Source organism: Nerophis ophidion, linkage group LG04 (genome assembly GCF_033978795.1).
Source record: "Nerophis ophidion isolate RoL-2023_Sa linkage group LG04, RoL_Noph_v1.0, whole genome shotgun sequence".
In the NCBI taxonomy this organism is placed as follows: Eukaryota; Metazoa; Chordata; class Actinopteri; order Syngnathiformes; family Syngnathidae; genus Nerophis; species Nerophis ophidion.
In genome coordinates, this window is record NC_084614.1 from 78,563,395 (window position 1) to 78,572,809 (window position 9,415).

A 9,415-nucleotide genomic window follows, 5' to 3' on the forward strand; every position below is an offset into this window, starting at 1 on the left:
TTATAAGTTTCATTTGATATGACCAAGACACCTAAAAACAAAAACACAACCGTTTTCATCAATTAACAAGCAAGTGGGCAACACACATGCATTGGAGTGAATGAATTTTGTGCCCAAATGAGTGCCCACGTTCTGTTTTATAAATTAGTTTGAGATTCTTTTTTATCATTATTCATCAGACTAACTTTCAGTTTTGTAAATATTGACTGTAGTGTGTGAAGTCCTACTTTGGGTCCAAATTTATTTGAGAGTTATGCCATCCAGTTAGGATAAATGTTATGTTGTTGGTTGATAAAATCTGGATGAAGGATGTTTTATTTTATTTTATTCATTTATTTTAATTTTTATTTTTCAGTTTCCCCCCTGAGGGATTGCCACCTTATTGTGGTCAGGGGGTTTGCGTGCCTCAGTGACCGTAAGAGCTATACCAGCAGGAGCTTAGTCTTCAGGTGGGACACCCAAGTTGGACAGGTCTGAAGGTAGAGGCCTGACAAAGTGCAATCCACTACTCCAGGTTGGGGTTGGACACATAGCTAAAGACCCATTTCAATGAAGAAAGCATCGTTACTATAAGCACAGAAAAAAAAGTGCTGGAGCATGATGTGTACACATGATGCCCCCTTCACATTTCTGACTGCCCCCTCATATAAGCATGCCTAGAACCGCCCCTGTTTAAGAGATGGCTTAAGTTGTTGTACAGGCGGAGCAGGCATTTTTTTTCTGTTTTGTCCTTTGCCTATAATAGGACTCCATTCCATCAGACTTTTTGCTCCTGCCGGCAACACTGGCTTCATGGAGGACAGACAATTTAGCATTGTGGGCTGCTATTTCAGCATCCAACTCCATTTGCTCCTTTTTCCTCCTTATGGCCGCTGCTTGTTCCTCCTGTTCCCTCTTTAGAGTTGCTGCATCCGCCTCCAATGCATGGATCTCTTTTAAAGCAATAGCACGGGCGCCAAGTGCTGCCTTATCTGCCTCTGCTATTATGCGAGCAGAAGAAGTGGAAGACATTTTGCTTTTGTTTGAGACTGTGGATTCAATGGGCTTTGATAAAACAATAGATGGAACATTTGAAATGCTGTCATGGGGTTGTAGACTTTCATTTTCAAAACCATCAACAGTGGAACCCTCATTTTCAACCTCATCATCATTGTCATCATTTTTAAAACACAACAACCTGTCAACCTTTTCAATAAAACCATCAAAATTCAACATTTTTGCTTTGTACCATGTCTCACGTTTGGTACTCTCATATTCTGGCAACGGAGACAACAAAGTTACACTCAAAGAAATGACTCATTGGATGAACTCAATTAAAATGAGGGCAGGATTTCCATCCAACAAATATATGTTGCCCCAACTCAAAATTGGTACATTCTCATAATACAATAAAAATGAGTTAATCCAACTAATTTTTAGCAAATAAAGCCAAACTAAAATTATTGCAATAACCAAGCAAAATCTATTTACATTTGTCAGACTATTTTTTTTTACAAACACAGCTAAAATGAAATTATTTCGGTTACTAAGTGAAATTAATATGTGCCCAACTTAAAATTGACTGGAAATCAAGCAAGCTAAAAATCCCCCTTGATGCCATAAAAACACATCAGACAAAACCTGGTTGGTACTTTTAATGTAGAATAATCCTTTTTTTCAACAATCTTGAAAATAACACCACAAGATGTCAAAGATCCGATGATGAACTTCATCAACAAGTGTTCACCTCCCATGCAAACAACTTGATTTTCAGCTGCTGTATCTTTGTGTTCAGTTTGTGACCATCCAAGTTCATTAGGATCTTCTGGAAAAACTCGAATGTGTACTTGAGGTTGTCTGGAAACCTTAGATCGAGAGCATAATTGAGACCAAACATCATTATAATCCCCATGATGACAATGTCCACGTTGCTCAGGACTTTGATGCCTTCGATAACAACTCCAACATCCTCTGGCTCCCTATCGCCATCTCCACGGATTATGTACTGTATATCCCCATGACTGTGAGGGCAATGTCCCTTTCTGCATCCTCAGTGGCGGAGGCCTGAACAACACAAAAACAGAACACTTGTGTTAGGTAAAATGCTGAACACCACTAGCAGAAAATGAATTAGTTTTTTTTATTTTTTTTTAAAAGTCCTCTTTGCTTGTCAAATCAATCATTTATGCATCATGAGTTAAAACGTGATTGGAAAATTAACCATATATATATATATATATATATATATATATATATATATATATATATATATATATATATATATATATATATATATATATATATATATATATATATATATATATATATATATATATAATATGTTTGGAATTGGTTCGTAAATAAGTTCAGCAAGCAGTCCTCAATCAATCAATCAATCAATCAATGTTTACTTATATAGCCCTAAATCACTAGTGTCTCAAAGGGCTGCACAAACCACCACGACATCCTCGGTAGGCCCACATAAAGGCAAGGAAAACTCACACCCAGTGGGACGTCGGTGACAATGATGACTATGAGAACCTTGGAGAGGAGGAAAGCAATGGATGTCGAGCGGGTCTAACATGATACTGTGAAAGTTCAATCCATAATGGATCCAACACAGTCGCGAGAGTCCAGTCCAAAGCGGATCCAACACAGCAGCGAGAGTCCCGTTCACAGCGGAGCCAGCAGGAAACCATCCCAAAGGGAGGCGGATCAGCAGCGCAGAGATGTCCCCAGCCGATACACAGGCAAGCAGCACATGGCCACCGGATCGGACCGGACCCCCTCCACAAGGGAGAGTGGGACATAGGAGAAAAAGAAGAGAAACGGCAGATCAACTGGTCTAAAAAGGGAGTCTATTTAAATGTTAGAGTATACAAATGAGTTTTAAGGTGAGACTTAAATGCTTTTACTGTGGTGGCATCTCGAACTGTTACCGGGAGGGCATTCCAGAGTACTGGAGCCCGAAATGAAAACGCTCTATAGCCCGCAGACTTTTTTTGGGCTTTGGGAATCACTAATAAGCTGGAGTCCTTTGAACGCAGATTTCTTGCCGGGACATATGGTACAATACAATCGGCAAGATAGGATGGAGCTAGACCGTGTAGTATTTTATACGTAAGTAGTAAAACCTTAAAGTCACATCTTAAGTGCACAGGAAGCCAGTGCAGGTGAGCCAGTACAGGCGTAATGTGATCAAACTTTCTTGTTCTTGTCAAAAGTCTAGCAGCCGCATTTTGTACCAACTGTAATCTTTTAATGCTAGACATGGGGAGACCCGAAAATAATACGTTACAGTAATCGAGACGAGACGTAACAAACGCATGGATAATGATCTCAGCGTCTTTAGTGGACAGAATGGAGCGAATTTTAGCGATATTACGGGGATGAAAGAAGGCCGTTTTAGTAACGCTTTTAATGTGTGACTCAAAGGAGAGAGTTGGGTCGAAGATAATACCCAGATTCTTTACCGTGTCGCCTTGTTTAATTGTTTAGTTGTCAAATGTTAGAGTTGTATTATTAAATAGAGGTCGGTGTCTAGCAGGACCGATGATCAGCATTTCCGTTTTTTTGGCGTTGAGTTGCAAAAAGTTAGCGGACATCCATTGTTTAATTTCATTAAGACACGCCTCCAGCTGACTACAATCCGGCATGTTGGTCAGCTTTAGGGGCATGTAGAGTTGGGTGTCATCAGCATAACAGTGAAAGTTCATGAACATAATGCAATTGCTGCAACGTGATCATTTAGGCCAATGGTTCTCAAATGGGGTACACGCACCCCTGGGGGTACTTATGGTATGCCAAGGGGTACGTGAGATTTAAAAAAAATATTCTAAAAATAGCAACAATGCAAAAATCATTTATAAATATATGTATTGAATAATACTTTAATGAAATATGAATGTAAGTACATAAACTGTGAAAAGACCTGCAACAATGCAATATTCCGCGTTGACAGCTAGATTTTTTCATAAATATTGATGTTAAATATTTCTTTTTTTTGTAAAGAAATGCTTAGAATGAAGTTGATGAATCCAGAGGGATCTCTATTAGAGGGCACTTTAAGTTGATGATTACTTCTATGTGTAGAAATCTTTATTTATAATTGAGTCACTTGTTTATTTTTCAACAAGTTTTTAGTTATTTTCATATCTTTTTTCCAAATAGTTCAAGAAAGACCACTACAAATGAGCAATATTTTGCACTGTTATACAATTTAATAAATCAGAAACTGATGACATAGTGCTGTATTTCACTGCTTTATCTCTTTTTTTCAACCAAAAATGTTTTGCTCTGATTTGGGGGTACTTGAATTAAAAAAATGTTCACAGGGGGTACATCACTGAAAAAAGGTTGAGAACCCTATAGAAATGGACCTGTGAGACAGAAATAGCTGTTTTACTCCACAGGGCCTCTGCCCGTTTGCCACTACTAGCTTAGGAGACTCTGACTCTGTCTTTTCTTGCACCTACCAGTGATTCCAAACAAAAACAAAAATTGAAAGAGCCCCATTGTTTACAAAATGCCAGTTATTCAAAAAGTTGTAGTGTGTTGAGCTCAAAGAACCACAAAATATGTCAATAAAAATGGGTAACATCATTTCATGCTACTGTGTAACACAAACTATTAACTTACTAGATATTCCTTGAAGAAAGTGTCTGGGTCTTCATTGAGACGGATAACAAGGCTTCTCAGGATGCTCTCCCTCCTGATGTCAGTGTCGTCACACTAAAGCAGGGGTGAAAAATCAACACAGAATTTAGCTCAATATTGGTGCAACAGTGGCACAGGGAGAGGGGCAAGTTGACGACAGTGTGTAAAGAAAACTAGATAAACCAATACATCTTTTATATATATATATATATATATATATATATATATATATATATATATATATATATATATATGTCTTGATTGGATTATCCAGAGAATAGTCCTCGATACCGTGGTAGAGCGCAATGTGTAGGTGTGGGAAAAAAATCACAAGACTACTTCATCTCTACAGATCTGTTTCATGAGGGGTTCCCTCAATCATCAGGAGATTTTAATGGAAGCATTCACATACACATCCGACACGTACGTAGGATTAACCGAAGGAGCGTTCAAAACAAGATGGAATAATCACAACGCCTCCTTTAGAAACCAGACTTTGCAGAATTCTACAGAACTCAGCAAACACATTTGGAACCTCAAAGACAATAATGTTGAATATTCAATAACATGGCAAATTCTTGCATCCAGCACACCTTACAACAGTGGTAATAAAAGATGCAACCTATGCTTAAAAGAGAAACTGTTTATTATATATCATCCAGATTTATCATCCCTCAACAAGCGCAGTGAAATCATTTCAACATGCCGCCACAAACGGAAACACCTCCTAGGTAACACATGAGCCAATCACCACACCCTACGCCTGCTTGTACCCACCCACTCTGTGCTCTATATAAACCATTGTGTGTGAATGCTTCCATTAAAATCTCCTGATGATTGAGGGAACCCCTCATGAAACAGATCTGTAGAGATGAAGTAGTCTTGTGATTTTTTTCCCACACCTACATATACATATACATATATATATATATATATATATATATATATATATATATATATATACTTCTTTGATTTGTTGCCCCTTCACTCCACCTTTGCTTTTGAGGATCTGCATCAGCTTGAGTGAAATGTGGTCCAGATGTTTATAAACTTTGACTGCAGTGGCTTTGTAGTGATTTGCAAGAACTCCTCATTAATCTGAAAAATATTCAATAAAATGTATTTGGAAAAATGTGCCATTTTCTTACAGTTAAATATCAATACATAAAAATACAAGTTAACTTACTAGATAGTACTTTATTGATAGATAGTACTTCACTCTGCTGAAACCGGGCGGGTCACCAGTTTGGATTTCCTCTATCATGGGCCTCTGTTCAACGACCTCTCGTCTTCTGTGGGAGAAGTTTTATACCCGTTTTGCTTTTATCAGCACTTCATTGTCACACTTTTTTATTTCTGACAACAAAGCCATTCTCTCACTGTGATATATTAATGTGCATGCTGACTCAGCGTAGTTTGTCCTGACTGACTTGCCGTAGTTGAGTTGTGTCTACTTAGCATGCTCACCAAGTGCTGTACATGAGTGTTGATGATCCCTCTCTAGAGTGTATGCTACTGCTACTCCCAGTCAGATATAAAAGTTACTGAACGTGTGTGCTACCTCGTTATTTGAATACATAAAAACGTCTTAGCTTTCACCTCCGTTATGTCTCCCAAGCGTGAGGCGTCCCTGCTGGGGTAACGGGACACGCATCTGCCTCGCATGGGTTCGATTCCCGGCCAGGGTTGCATCAGGAAGTTTCATCCTGAGTAAAAAAGTCAGCAGAAAGCCTTCATGAGATGGACTCGCTGTGGCCAAAGTGCTGAACGTGGGGGAAAAGTGTGAGGCAGACGCTTCTGCTGGCAGAATATCAAAGAAAGGTGATCGTTTTTATTTTTATTTTGTCGTATCTGTCAAAGGTGAACACACTTATCCACGTAGGTGAGTAGTAACGAGTTACATTTACTTAGATAAGAAACACAACTTTTACTTTGCTATATAACATATTCAATATATGTATAAAAATATACATTTAGGCCTCCACTCAGGCTTCATCCCAGGGACCCCAAAGGATTTTGGTCCAAAAAATATTTAAAATGTGTCATTATTTTGTATTATTATTATTCCAGGTTTAAATCTGTAGATCAACATTAGGTCTATCTGTCAATATAACCTTTTCAAAGATTTAAGTTGTATGCCCTTTTTGTCAAAGAAAACCCTGTTTTGTTATGGGAAAAAAAAACACAAAATATGCAATAGTTTCCCCCAATAGAATTTTAAAGTGGAATATTTGAGATTATATAATAATTGGAGCCTTAAAAATGTCAACAAACAAAAATCCATCCATCCATCCATTTTCTACCGCTTATTCCCTTATGGGGTCGCGGGGGGTGCTGGCGCCTATCTCAGCTACAATCGGGCGGAAGGCGGGGTACACCCTGGACAAGTCGCCACCTCATCACAAATAAAAATATTGATTTTAATTTATTATTTTTTTTTTTTTAGCAATGACACACACAAAAAAATCCTACTGAAATTATTGGGGATCCAAAAGTGTCCTACTCATTAGAAATAAAAAAATAAATTTTTTCTTATTCTTTACTTTAAACCCAATCGTCTTCATATCAACTTCAGATCCATCCGTCAATTATATATATATATATATTTATATATGTATATAAAACATATACGAGGCTCGTATCACTGATAAAGAGTTTGGAGCAACTGAGCTTAAGGAGGTATTTATCACAGAGATACATTTTTGATGATTTGGGCTCAGAGATAGCAAAGTATCTATAAGAGTTTCCGGAGGACGATTTGGGAAGTGTGGGAACTGCTTCTTTACGAAGTCCCTCACCTGAAAAAAAGGAAAAAGGTGGGAGTTTGGCAAATCGTATTTGGGAGAGAGTTCAGCGAAGGATGAGAACACTCCGTCTGTATAGAGGTCTTCCACAGTGGTGATACCGTGATCGTGCCAGGTCATAAATGCGGGGTCGGTACGGGAAGGTTTAAATAACTGTTTTTTAAGTAGCGGGGTCAATATAGATGGGCCTTGAAAACCCAAATGTTTCCTTAGCTGGTTCCATATTTTCATGGAGATCGATACAATGGTGTTTGCGCCTTCAAGTTTAAATGGAAAAGGGAGTGGTGAGCATAAGCAAGAACGTCATGAAAAGTGTGGGATTGCCGTTTCAAGGGATACCCAGGCCGGGAGGGTCTGAGAGCCTCCGTCCATCCAGTATAGGAGTTTCTGTACATTAGCCGCCCAATAGTACTGTCTGAAATTGGGGAGTGCAAGCCCTCCCTCAGATTTGGGAGATTGTAGGACCGACTTGTGGATTCGGGCCGATCCGGCCCCCCGTATAAATTTGCATATTGATTTGTCTAATTTATCGAAGAATGATTTAGTGATAAATATGGGGATATGTTGGAAAAGGTAAAGGAATTCAGGCAGAGAGATCATCTTGATCCGGTCAGCAAAGAGATAATAGTAAAACAGACCAGCGGGCAAAGTCCTTCTCCATTTTTTCCATTAGAGGTCAAAAATTTCAGACATAGCCGGAGTAATACGGATTCCCAAGTAATGGATCCCGTCATGTGCCCATTTGAATGCAGCTAAAGATCGTGGTAACTGTTTAGCTAAGGAATTGATCGGAAACAGTTCACTTTTTTGGTAATTAAGTTTGCAGCCAGAGTGTGTGCCAAACCGCTCCAAAATGTTAAAGATTACTGGGAGTGAGCTAGCAGGATCTGAGATGTATAGGAGCAAGTCGTCCGCATAAAGCGACACTTTGTGCAACGTGTCCGACCGGGTGATAGAGGAGACCCATTTTTGAAGCTTTCCAGGTGGAATTATTTCCCATTCTTGCTTGTTGAACAGCTTAAGTTGTTCAACAGTCCAGGGTCTCGGTTGTGGTCTTTTAGGCTTCATAATGTGCCACACATTTTCAATGGGAGACAGGTCTGGACTACAGGCAGAACAGTCCAGTACCCTCACTCTTTTACTACGAAGCCACGCTGTTGTAACACGTGGCTTGGCATTGTCTTGCTGAAATAAGCAGGGGCGTCCATGATAACGTTGCTTGGATGGCAACATATGTAGCTCCAAAACCTGTATGTACCTTTCACCATTAATGGTACCTTCACAGATGTGTAAGTTACCCATGCCTTGGGCACTAATACACCCCCACACCATCACAGATGCTGGCTTTTCAACTTTGCGCCTAGAACTATCCCAATGGTTCTTTTCCTCTTTGATCTGGAGGACACAACGGCCACAGTTTCCAAAAAACAATTTGAAATGTGGACTCGTCAGACCACACAACTCTTTTACACTTTGCATCAGTCCATCTTGGATGAGCTCGGGTTTAGCAACGCTTGCAGAATTTCTGGGTGTTGTTGATAACTGGCTTTCGCTTTGAATAGTAAAGTTTTAACTTGCACTTACAGATGTAGCAACCAACTGTAGTTACTGACAGTGGTTTTCTGAATTGTTCCTGAGCCCATGTGGTGATAACCTTTACACACTGATGCCACTTTTTGATGCAGTACCACCTGAGGGATCGAAGGTCAAGGGGATTCAATGTTGGTTTTCAGCTTTGCTGCTTACGTGCAGGGATTTACCCAGATTCTCTGAACCTTTTGATTATATTACGGACCGCAGATGGTGAAATCCCTAAATTCCTTGCAATAGCTAGTTGAGAGATGTTGTTTTTAAACTTTTGTTCATGAAGTGGTGACCCTCGCCCCATCCTTGTTTGTGAATGAACAAACATTTCATGGAAGCTGCTTTTATACCCAATCATGGCACCCACCTGTTCCCAATGAGCCTGTTCACTT

General features: G+C 39.3%; 1 long non-coding RNA gene across 1 annotated transcript; it reads right to left on the reverse strand.

Annotated features, from left to right (window-relative positions):
• Positions 1–1,619: 1,619 nt before the first annotated feature.
• On the reverse strand, positions 1,620–5,733 carry LOC133550611 (uncharacterized). Its single transcript, XR_009806344.1, has 3 exons — positions 5,629–5,733; positions 4,618–4,710; positions 1,620–2,043 (listed from the first exon to the last, which is right to left on the reverse strand). It is a non-coding gene; the product is annotated as an uncharacterized LOC133550611 (long non-coding RNA).
• Between the last annotated feature and the right edge of the window lie 3,682 nt (positions 5,734–9,415).